The sequence below is a fragment of the Apium graveolens genome, chromosome 7, assembly GCF_009905375.1.
Source record: "Apium graveolens cultivar Ventura chromosome 7, ASM990537v1, whole genome shotgun sequence".
In the NCBI taxonomy this organism is placed as follows: domain Eukaryota; kingdom Viridiplantae; phylum Streptophyta; class Magnoliopsida; order Apiales; family Apiaceae; genus Apium; species Apium graveolens.
In genome coordinates, this window is record NC_133653.1 from 56320739 (window position 1) to 56331203 (window position 10465).

Sequence of the window (10465 nt, forward strand, 5' to 3'; positions counted from 1 at the left end):
ACCTGAACATCAATGGAAAGTATTATTCAATCAGGGAGGTCAACAAAAAGTTCCTTTTAACACTGCCAGCTCATCTTGAACATAGAATCACTGCCATTAGAGAAGCTAGAGATCTGAGTGAGATTTCTTTGGACAGGCTCTATGGAGTGTTAAAAACCTATGAGTTGGAGCAGATTCAACAGAAGGAAGTCTACGGGAAGGATAGAATGGTCAGCACATCTACTGCACTTGTAGCTGAAGGTCAACAACAACAACAATCTCAACAGTTAGAAAGAATGGTACAGTTTTCCAAGGGTGAGGAAAATGAGTTAGTAGCAGAATATGATCCTCCTACTACAAATCAATCAAGTGATGATTTTTATTCCTTGGAAGAGCTGGAGCAATTGGAAGATGAATCAATGGCCCAAATTGTCAAGAGATTCTCCCATGTCAGATTCAGGAGGAATCCCAAGCTTAAGTACAAGTCCAACTACAAAAAATTCCAGAAAGGTGGATCTTCATCCTCTAACACCAGCAGTGGTGGGTACAAAACAGGGATGGTTGATCGAAGCACCATTAGATGCTATAACGGCAATGAGTTGGGACACTTTGCCACAGAATGTAGGAAGCCAAAGCAAGTAAGAAAGAACTCTGAAAGGGCTTATCTGGCAAAGGGAAGAAGCTGGGATGATACTGACAGTGAAGATGAAGATGAAGGAAATCTTGCTCTTATGGCTATTGATGGAAAAGCTTCATCGTCAAGAATAGAGGTAAAACTTTCTGATGCTGAAATGGTTTATCATCTAAGAGGTAACTTAGATTGTGCACGTCGTGATAATGAACTGTTAAGTTTACAGATCACAGACCTTGAGAAAGAGGTCAATGAATTAAGACTTGTGCACATTAATCAAGACAGATTAAAAGAACAGGTATCTTTTCTAGAGAATAGAGTTGACTGTTATAGAAAACTCGAAACTATTCTCAAAGACAAGATCATCGGTCTTGAGACTAAGGTTAGAGCCTACTTCAATTCTTGTTCGAAGGCTAAAGAGTTCTACAGTAAGCAAGCTGTTAATCAAACATCTGGAATAGGTTATGATTACAATGCTGCTATTGGAGAATTAGGCATAAACTCCCCTCCTCATGTCTGTGCTAAAGGGAGGGAAGTACCACATGTGCTTAAGGGTGTTGATGAACCCCTCTATAAAGCATCAATTGCTGAACCATTTGATGCGACCTCTTCTGTTATTCAAGAAGAAATACGTGCTGAAGATCTTGCTAATGAGAAGATTGTTTCCAAGTCAAGTGAGTCGAAAGTTCCGGTCAAAGTTGTGAAAGCAACTGAGACTAACTCAGACACACATGAGTTGGATAACAATAATGCCATGTCTATCATGCATAAATTGCCTGCTGTTAATCACTCTCATAAAGCATGTGGTGTTGCTAATTGTATGTCTTGTGCTTTTAATATGATGTATGCTTATTTTAATGGTAAGCATGTGTCTAATGATAAGACTACTCCTCGTCAGCATGTGAATAACATGAAGCATGATAGGTCTAAGACTGCTAGTCCTTCTAAGGCTAGAAAGGAGACATTTGTGCCTAAGCTTAAACAGAAATTTGTTAAGGCTGTTTACAAGGTCAAATGTTCAGTCATTGAGAAAGTTGAGACAATTAAAATTAAAAATGTTGTTTTGCCTGACAAAGGACAATTCTACAAGTATGCCGGGCCCAACCAAGTTTGGGTTCCGAAGAAGGTCTAATCCATTTGTAGTGCAGGGCATTAAACAAGTATAACCGGTAGTGTGGATTCTTGACAGTGGATCATCAAGACATATGACCGGAGATAGAGCCCTGCTATCAAATGTGGTTGAGAAAGCTGGCCCCATGGTTACCTTTGGAGATAACAGCAAAGGTTTATCCGAGGGATATGGCTATTTGCAAGCTGGGAATGTTATCATTATAATTTTGTATATTGTGCTAGGTTATTATCAGGAAGCATCATCTAACATATAGCACCAGTGACGAGACTTGAGAATATTACGACATATCAGACACCTGCTGCACATTACACTTGGAATTGTACTCTAGTAAGATGTGTACAAGTGTACTCCTGATTGGTAAGTCAAAAGAGGAAGTCAATGCACCACAGTTCATGGACTTTGCAGCTGCAGATCTATTGGACTATGCAATTTCTTCTTCACAATCTCACTTCAGGTTGGTATGAACTAGTATACTGCTCAAGCAATCGTCAAGGACATGGTATGGCACTCTAACAGAAATTGTAATTTTATATGAACTAGTAGAGTCGTCATAGTTATGCAACATAACAATTAGTATCTAAAAGTACTTGACAAGTATCGGTCAATGATATCTTGTTAACATTATGTTGCAGATATTTGTAAGCTTTTGATATGAATGAGAATTACTTAGACTTTACCCTAAGTGATCAATGTTTTATCAAAAACTCATTCATATTGAAAAATAAAATCAAACTTCTTTCTACATTAGTGGTTTCTTATTTCATGTAAAATCTTTTGAAATCACTAGTGTAAATCATTTTCTCTCTATTACCATATGTTCTGTGTTACAGGTTCAGTCTCCAATGACTTTCTTTCATTGACAGTCATGAGGTTGAAAACCCACAACGTCTATCCCAGACTGTAAAGACAAACACAAAAACAGAACCAACCAACACTCTCTTACCACTAAATGTAGTATGAATGAGCGTGAGGGAGATAGTGCCTTAGTGCACCACATAAGGAAGGTTCTGTAGTCAACCCAGTAGCTCTGTCTCCTACATAGATGAGTAGTATTTAAACGAGACAACTGCTAGCCCCCATACATCTTCTCAAAAAGATGTAATGGCTGAAAAGGCACAAAAACAGTTACTAGATTCATTCTCTCAAAAGGGTGAGTCTATTGAATTTTGCCTGTCGGCCAAGGTATCCGATGTAGTGTCACCACTTCAAACATAATCAATTCTTGATGCACAAGGAGAAGTTACACACACAAAGGATGAGTTGACGGAAACAAGAGTTTCGACCATTTTAAGGTCAGATTCGATTGTTCAAGGTTCGTTAGTGGACCAATTGCCTTTACAGGTGTTAGGAGAGGATACTGATCCAAAAGCCATATGTCAGTGGTCAGTATCTACCTCCCCAGGCTTAAATCCCCTGGATGCATCTACGGATAGTGGATCTGACATAGGTGCAGATCGGCAACTTGTTGACAATGATTCAGATATTACCTGATGAGTCACAAGGAAATGTCTTCACAGGCATTAGAAGGGAACTGTGATCTTTATGCTAAATTCTTTGGATCATTGTTTACCTTCCCAGAATTCAAATCTGGAACCCTAAAAGGGAAACTAGCAACTTGTAGATTATGACTCAGATTTATCTGACGAGTTTAACAAGGATGGGGATTTGTGAACTCCCATTGCACCACCTGTGACCTCCTTAAGGATGGCTAAGGTGATTTTCCTTGCAGGTATAGCTGATGTTTGGAGCTATGAGAGGAGTGATACACTTGTGAGAATGAGTGTAAACACGAGTGGAGAGAAGAGTGAAACACATGTGAGGTACACTAAAACACAATCACACACTCACAGTGAGGAAGAAAGAGAAACACTTGTTATTTCTTTTCCAACCAAGTGAAATATGAGAAATCCTTCAGACGACGGCATACATTCCTTCTTTAAGGGGGAGATAAAAGCTTAAGTAATAGTTTGGAGGATTCCTCAACTAAGGGGGAGAAATAGCAGGGAGGAAGAAAAAGATCCTAAAAATGTACACTACACCACACCATTGTTGTTTGTAACTACGGATCCTATTGTACGGGAGAGGTGGTAAACACAAGGTGATTTCCTAGTAAGGGAAGAAGCAGTTAGGGGAGTACCATTGGTTTTTATCTGCGGATCCTATTGTACGGGAGAGGTGGTAAAACGAAGGTGATCTTCTTTAATCAGTTGATTCTCATAGGGGGAGAAGCAAGAGATATGGGCTTCTCAACAGGAAATGTGGTTGTACAAATGAAGATGGAACTACTTGAAGATATGTTCAGTCTAGAGGAACAACTACTTGGAATCTGGAAAATGTTAAATCTCATCCAGAACTTTTCTGCTATTTACTTTGCATGTATGTTTATATCTTTTTCTTATTTGTTAGTTGAGTTATCCTCTAGGTATTTGTGTGTTATTGTCTAACAAACAAATAGGGGGAGATTGTAAGTCATATGTCATAGCCTATTTGTATATTCGAGGATTCAACTCAACTCAAATAAGAATGTAATAAGTAAATAGTGGAACTACCATCAGAGAGATCTCGCAAAGTAATATCTGTCAAAGGATTCAGAGACAAGGTTCATCTACAGACTTGAGGAATTAATTCACTGGAAGAAGTTCAAGAAATTGATCATGCCTCAGTGATATAAGTCAAGATCGTGGATTTAATCAAGTGACAGAGATCTCGTCAGAGTATCAATTAATTACAAGGATTTAATCTGAAGAAAATCAAAGTGTCAGAGTCAAGACATGAAGAAACGTCATGGAAGTTAGTCACTCATGAACCAGACAGTACATCGAGTGTCAACGTTGAAGTGGTGGAATTGATTCATAATTTTCAGTGATTTTCAGAAGATTTGCAGAAGAATGGTTGCTGCTCAAGACTAGAATTAATTCTCTATTAATTAATTAATTCATCTAATTTAATTAAGAAAATAAATTATATCTGCAAAGAATAATTTATTTATTAATTGAATTAATTGATTAATTAATTCTGAATTAATTTTAGGAATTTTCAGAAGTTTAATTGGATTAAATTCAAGCATTAAATCAGCAAGACAATTGAAAATGAACTAGCATGACAATCAGGATTGTCATACCGATTGTCATGCTAGGCCATATTCAATTGTCACACCGAAAGTTACTCTAGGAGGATGATTGTCTTGCTAGTTCATTCTGATTGTCATGCTAGTTCATTCAGATTGTCTTGCTAGTTCATTCAATTGTCTCACCGAAAGTCTTGCCAGCTATAGGATTGTCATGCCAAGTCAATTCTATTCATTTGTTGATTTAAAAAGAAGCAGAGAAGCAGCAACTTATTATTTAAGAACACAGAAGTCAAGAAACAAGGCAGAAAAGAAAATCAAGAAGAAATATTTCATCTTTTCATCTGCATACTTCAAGATTAAATTTCTAGATTGTAAAGTTAAATCCAATCCACTAGAAATCTTTATCTTGCTCTTGTGTATCAATCTAGCGGATCAAAATCCCTAGAACTTAATCTCAAATTGCGTTTAGCATTTGAATCTTTTTTATTACAAAAATAGAAAAAGTTCATGTCGAATTTATTCTAGATTTGTGATAATTAATTTGAGATTAATTCCTTGTAATCGATACAGTTGTTGTAACACCTTTCAAGTTTAATAATATTTTTATTTAACTTGAATTTTGTTTCACATTTTTTATTCCGCATTTAATTCGATTATTCGGTACTGTTTGTATTCAACCCCCCCTTCTACAAACACATTGGGACCTAACAAAATCCTTGTTTTCATTGTGGTAGTTTATGACATTCTATTTATACTTGTAAGGAATATCATAGTTTGTACTATGATTATTATGAAATAAAACCTTCTTTAAAGGAAGTTAGTATAATTCCTTCTAGTGTAAATTCTGATGCAAAGTCTGATATAAAGTCTGATAAAAAACATGTTAGCATAAACTCTGAAACTAAATCCGCTGCAAATGCTAACAAACTTAACAAGGCCAAAGGATCCAAGCAAGTATGGGTCCTTAAAACTAATCAATAGTGGTCTTTGTGATTGCAAGGCAACAGGAAAAATATCCTGGTTCTGGACAGTGGATGTTCAGGACATATGACTGGAAATAAAGCCCTGCTATCAGACTTTGTGAAGAAAGCTGGCCCAGGAGTTTCTTATGGAGATGACAACATGGGAAAGATTCTGGGATATGGCAATATCAATCTTGGGAATGTCATAATTGAATCAGTAGCTCTTGTCTCAGGACTTAAACATAATCTGCTAAGTGTGAGTCAAATCTGTGACCGAGGTTATCATGTGGATTTCTTTGAAGAACATTGTGAAGTTGTAAGTAATTATACAAGCAAAGTGGTTCTGAAAGGTTACAGACATGGTAACATATATGAAGCCATACTTTAAACAAATTCTGATGGTTCTGCAATCTTTCTGTTAAGCAGAGAATCAATTGAAGAAAGCTGGAATTGGCACGAGAGACTCTCTTATTTAAATTTCAACAATATAAATGAGCTAGTAAAGAAAGATCTTGTGAGAGGACTGCCAAAATCAATATTTGCTCCTGATGGTCTTTGTGACTCATGTCAAAAGGCAAAACAAAGAAAATCTCCATTCAAGAGCAAAACTGAATCCTCAATTCTTGAACCTTATCACTTACTGCATGTTGATTTATTTGGTCCAGTAAATGTCATGTCTATTGCAAAGAAGAAATATGCTATGGTTATAGTGGATGAGTTCACAAGATACACTTGGGTGTATTACTTGCACAAGAAGAATGAAACTTCATCTACTCTAACTGATCATGTCAGACAGCTGGATAAGTTAGTCAAAGATTCTGCTAAAATAATAAGAAGTGATAATGGCACTAAGTTCAAGAATTCAATCATGGAAGAGTTTTGAAAGAGCAAGGAATAAAGCAGGAATTTTCTGCACCTGGAACTCCACAGCAGAATGGAGTTGTAGAAAGAATGAACATGACTCTTATTGAAGTTGCACGAACTATGCTTGATGAAGCAAAGCTACCAACCTATTTTTGGGCTGAAGCTGTGCAGACTGCTTGTTTTGTACAGAATGCTACACTCATAAACAAGCATGGAAAAAAACCATATGAGATGGTGAAGAAAAAGAAGCCAAATCTAAAATACTTTCATGTATTTGGAATTTTTGTTGGATATCCACTTTCCACAAAAGCCTTCAGAGTCTACAATTTAAGAACAAAGGTTGTCATGGAATCTATCAATGTATCTTTTGATGATAAAAAGATTACTGGACTTGAAGATTTCAATGATCATGATCAGCTGAGATTTGAAAATGAAGATGTAAATTCTGATTCTGTAAATTCTGATGACCTAAATCCTGATCATGTAAGTTTAGACGGGTTAAATTCTGATGTCATTGAAACTGTGGTAACTGCTCCAAAGGAAAATATACCTATTCAGGGGGAACAAGCTGATGATCAAACCATAGCTCAAGACTCTCAAGAAGCATCAGAACCAGTCACTGGCTCTTCAAGTTCTGATGAGCCAAATTCTGACAATTCTGGAAACTCTAATTCTTCAAATCCTGAAGGATCCAACTCAAATTTTGGAATCTCAGAGAGCATAACTTTAGGGGGAGCATCAGAAAATGCTGATGGAGACAACATGGATCATAGGGGAGGATCCATTTCTAGAGATCAACTTCCATCTGCAAGGAAGTGGACTAAATCACATACACCTGACTTAATAATAGGAGATCATGAAGCAGGTGTCAGAACTAGAACAGCAACAACAAATAAATGTCTCTATCATTCCTTTCTTTCTCAGACTGAACCAAAGAAAGTGGAAAAAGCTTTTCAAGATGCTGATTGGGTGCAAGCAATGTAGGAAGAGTTAAATGAATTTGAAAGAAATAAATTCTGGACCCTAGTACCAAGACCAAAGGACAGATCAATTGTTGGTACAAAATGGGTGTTCAGAAATAAAAATGACAATGATGGCATAATAACAAGGAATAAATCAAGGCTGGTTGCTAAAGGTTACTCTTAACAGGAGGGTATTGACTATGATGAAATATTTGCTCCAGTTGCTAGATTGGAAGCCATAAGAATCTTTTTGGCTTATGCTGTTCACAAGAAGTTTAAAGTCTTTCAAATGGATGTGAAAAGTGCTTTTCTCAATGGAGAATTGGAAGAAAAGGTATATGTTGAACAACCTTCAGGCTTTTGTAGATCCAAAATTTCCAAATCATGTCTACAGGCTTGACAAAACATTTTATGGCCTTTAGCAAGCTCCTAGAGCATGGTATGAGACTTTGAATCAATTCCTTCTGGAAAGTGGATTTCACAGAGGCACAATTTACAAGACTTTATTCTACCTCAACCATGGAAATGACTTACTTTTGGTACAAATATATGTTGATGATATCATCTTTGGCTCTACAAATACAAAACTTTGTGAAAGATTTTCCAAATTAATGCAGTCAAGATATCAAATGAGTATGATGGGAGAGTTGAGTTATTTTATGGGACTTCAAGTCAAGCAAACTGAAGAAGGTACTTTCATAAATCAATCCAAGTACACCAGAAATTTACTCAAGAAATTTGGAATACAAGACAGTTCTACTGCATCAACTCCCATGACCACTGCTACCAAGTTAGATAAAGATACTGGAGTATCAGTAGATATTACTAACTATAGAGGTATGATTGTCTCTTTACTCTATTTAACTGCAAGTAGACCAGATATCATGTATGCTACCTGTCTTTGTGCAAGATTTCAGGCTGATCCAAGAGAACCTCATCTAATAGCTGTGAAAAGAATTTTCAAGTACCTCAAGGGTACAGCTGATCTAGGATTGTGGTATCCTAGGGAATCAGATTTTAAGCTAATAGGTTACTCAGATGCATATTTTGCAGGATGCAAAATAGACAGGAAAATCACTAGTGGAAGCTGCCAATTTCTTGGAGGCAGATTGGTTTCTTGGTTTAGCAAGAAACAGAAATCAATTTCCACATCAATTGCAGAAGCAGAATATATTATTGCTGGAAGCTGTTGTGCACAGATTCTGTGGATGAAGAATCAGTTACTGGACTATGGGTTAGAATTTTCTAAAATACCTATTTAATATGATAATCAAAGTGCTATTGCTATGACAGAAAATCCAGTTTAACACTCAATGACAAAACACATCAGCATTAGGTACAATTTCATAAGGGAACATGTGATGGAAGGTATAGTGGAATTGCATTTTGTTACAACAGATTAACAACTAGCAGATATCTTCACAAAACCACTATGTGAAGCTACTTTTACAAGACTGGTAAATGAACTTGGAATGGTTTCAGGTTCTTTCTCAAAATCTGTTTAGTTTTCGTTCTCATACATCAGACTTTATGATCAGTGTTTATATATTTTCTTATCTCAATGTAATCTGTGCCTAAATTGTAACATATTAAACACTGCTTATTATCTGATGTGATTCCATAAACTCTGAAAGTATTTTGAATGTTCTGTGACTATTCAATCCAATGAGGATTATCTTGTTAGATGCTGACTTAGTAGTCTTGAACAAACTATGTATCCCATATTTGAATTAGTTATTTATGTGGAAATCAATAACACAAGCAAATTCTGATTTTGATCTTAGTCAAATATACTTCCTGTATCTTATTACTAAGTCACAAACTAGATTATTGCTTCTTCTCTGTCAAATTCTGCTGTCAGTAAATCTTAAGGATGAACTACATGCTTGATAAGCCTCACTTATCTAAAGAAAATAAAAGAAAAGAAATTGAAATCAGGTACTCCTTTGAGATCTAGAGTAAATATGTGAAAGGGAAGATCCAAGTGCATTGCTGGTATTAAGTTATATGCATTAGAAAAGCAATAATTTTTCTTGGTGACTTTTCACATTCTCTGATTACCGGAGAAATATTCTGATAACAACATAAATTCTGATGACAGTTGTGACTCATTTACACTAAGAAGCCATTGTCAAAAGAATTTCAAAAGATGCATAAAATAAGCACAAACAGTTGAGGTGGATTCTTGCATAACTTTATTCTATAGTAGACTTCACAATTCAAGACAGATTTTAAGCACTTTTCTTAGTTATGCCTTATTTCTAAGATATACTGAAGTTTATCAGACTTTAATCTTTATCTGATCATTTGCACATACACACAATATCACTCCATATGAATGATGAAAATTACTGTGGTGATTAAGTTGTTTCTGATAAATAGTTAAGTATTATTTGCATAAATTCTGAGGATAAGTTCTGATTTTGTTCTGATGATTAAACTCTGAAGAAACCAGTCAGTATTTGTATGAAGAAACACAGAAACAATCATTCACTTTTTGAGTACAGAAGCCATGTTCCGATGACCGTTAAATTCTGATAATAGTCAAGTTCTGATACAAACTCTGATGCTTACGTGTCACATTTTAATTGGTTGATTCATTATTAGTTTTTACTGTAACAGTCATTTTATCAGAAAATAATTAAGTGAGATAAAAACAGTGATAATCATTTAGTTAATGGGTTACATATTTGTTTTGATAACCGAATGTGAGCAATAATTACTGCACATTTACCGTGCCCACTAATAATGTTTTGACTGTTTACATGCTGTCAGGTGTCAAATGTCGGTTTTGCTTCAGAAATTAGCCGTTGTAATTAGTGGAGAGAATATATATACGAGAGATAAAAGATTTTACAATCTTTT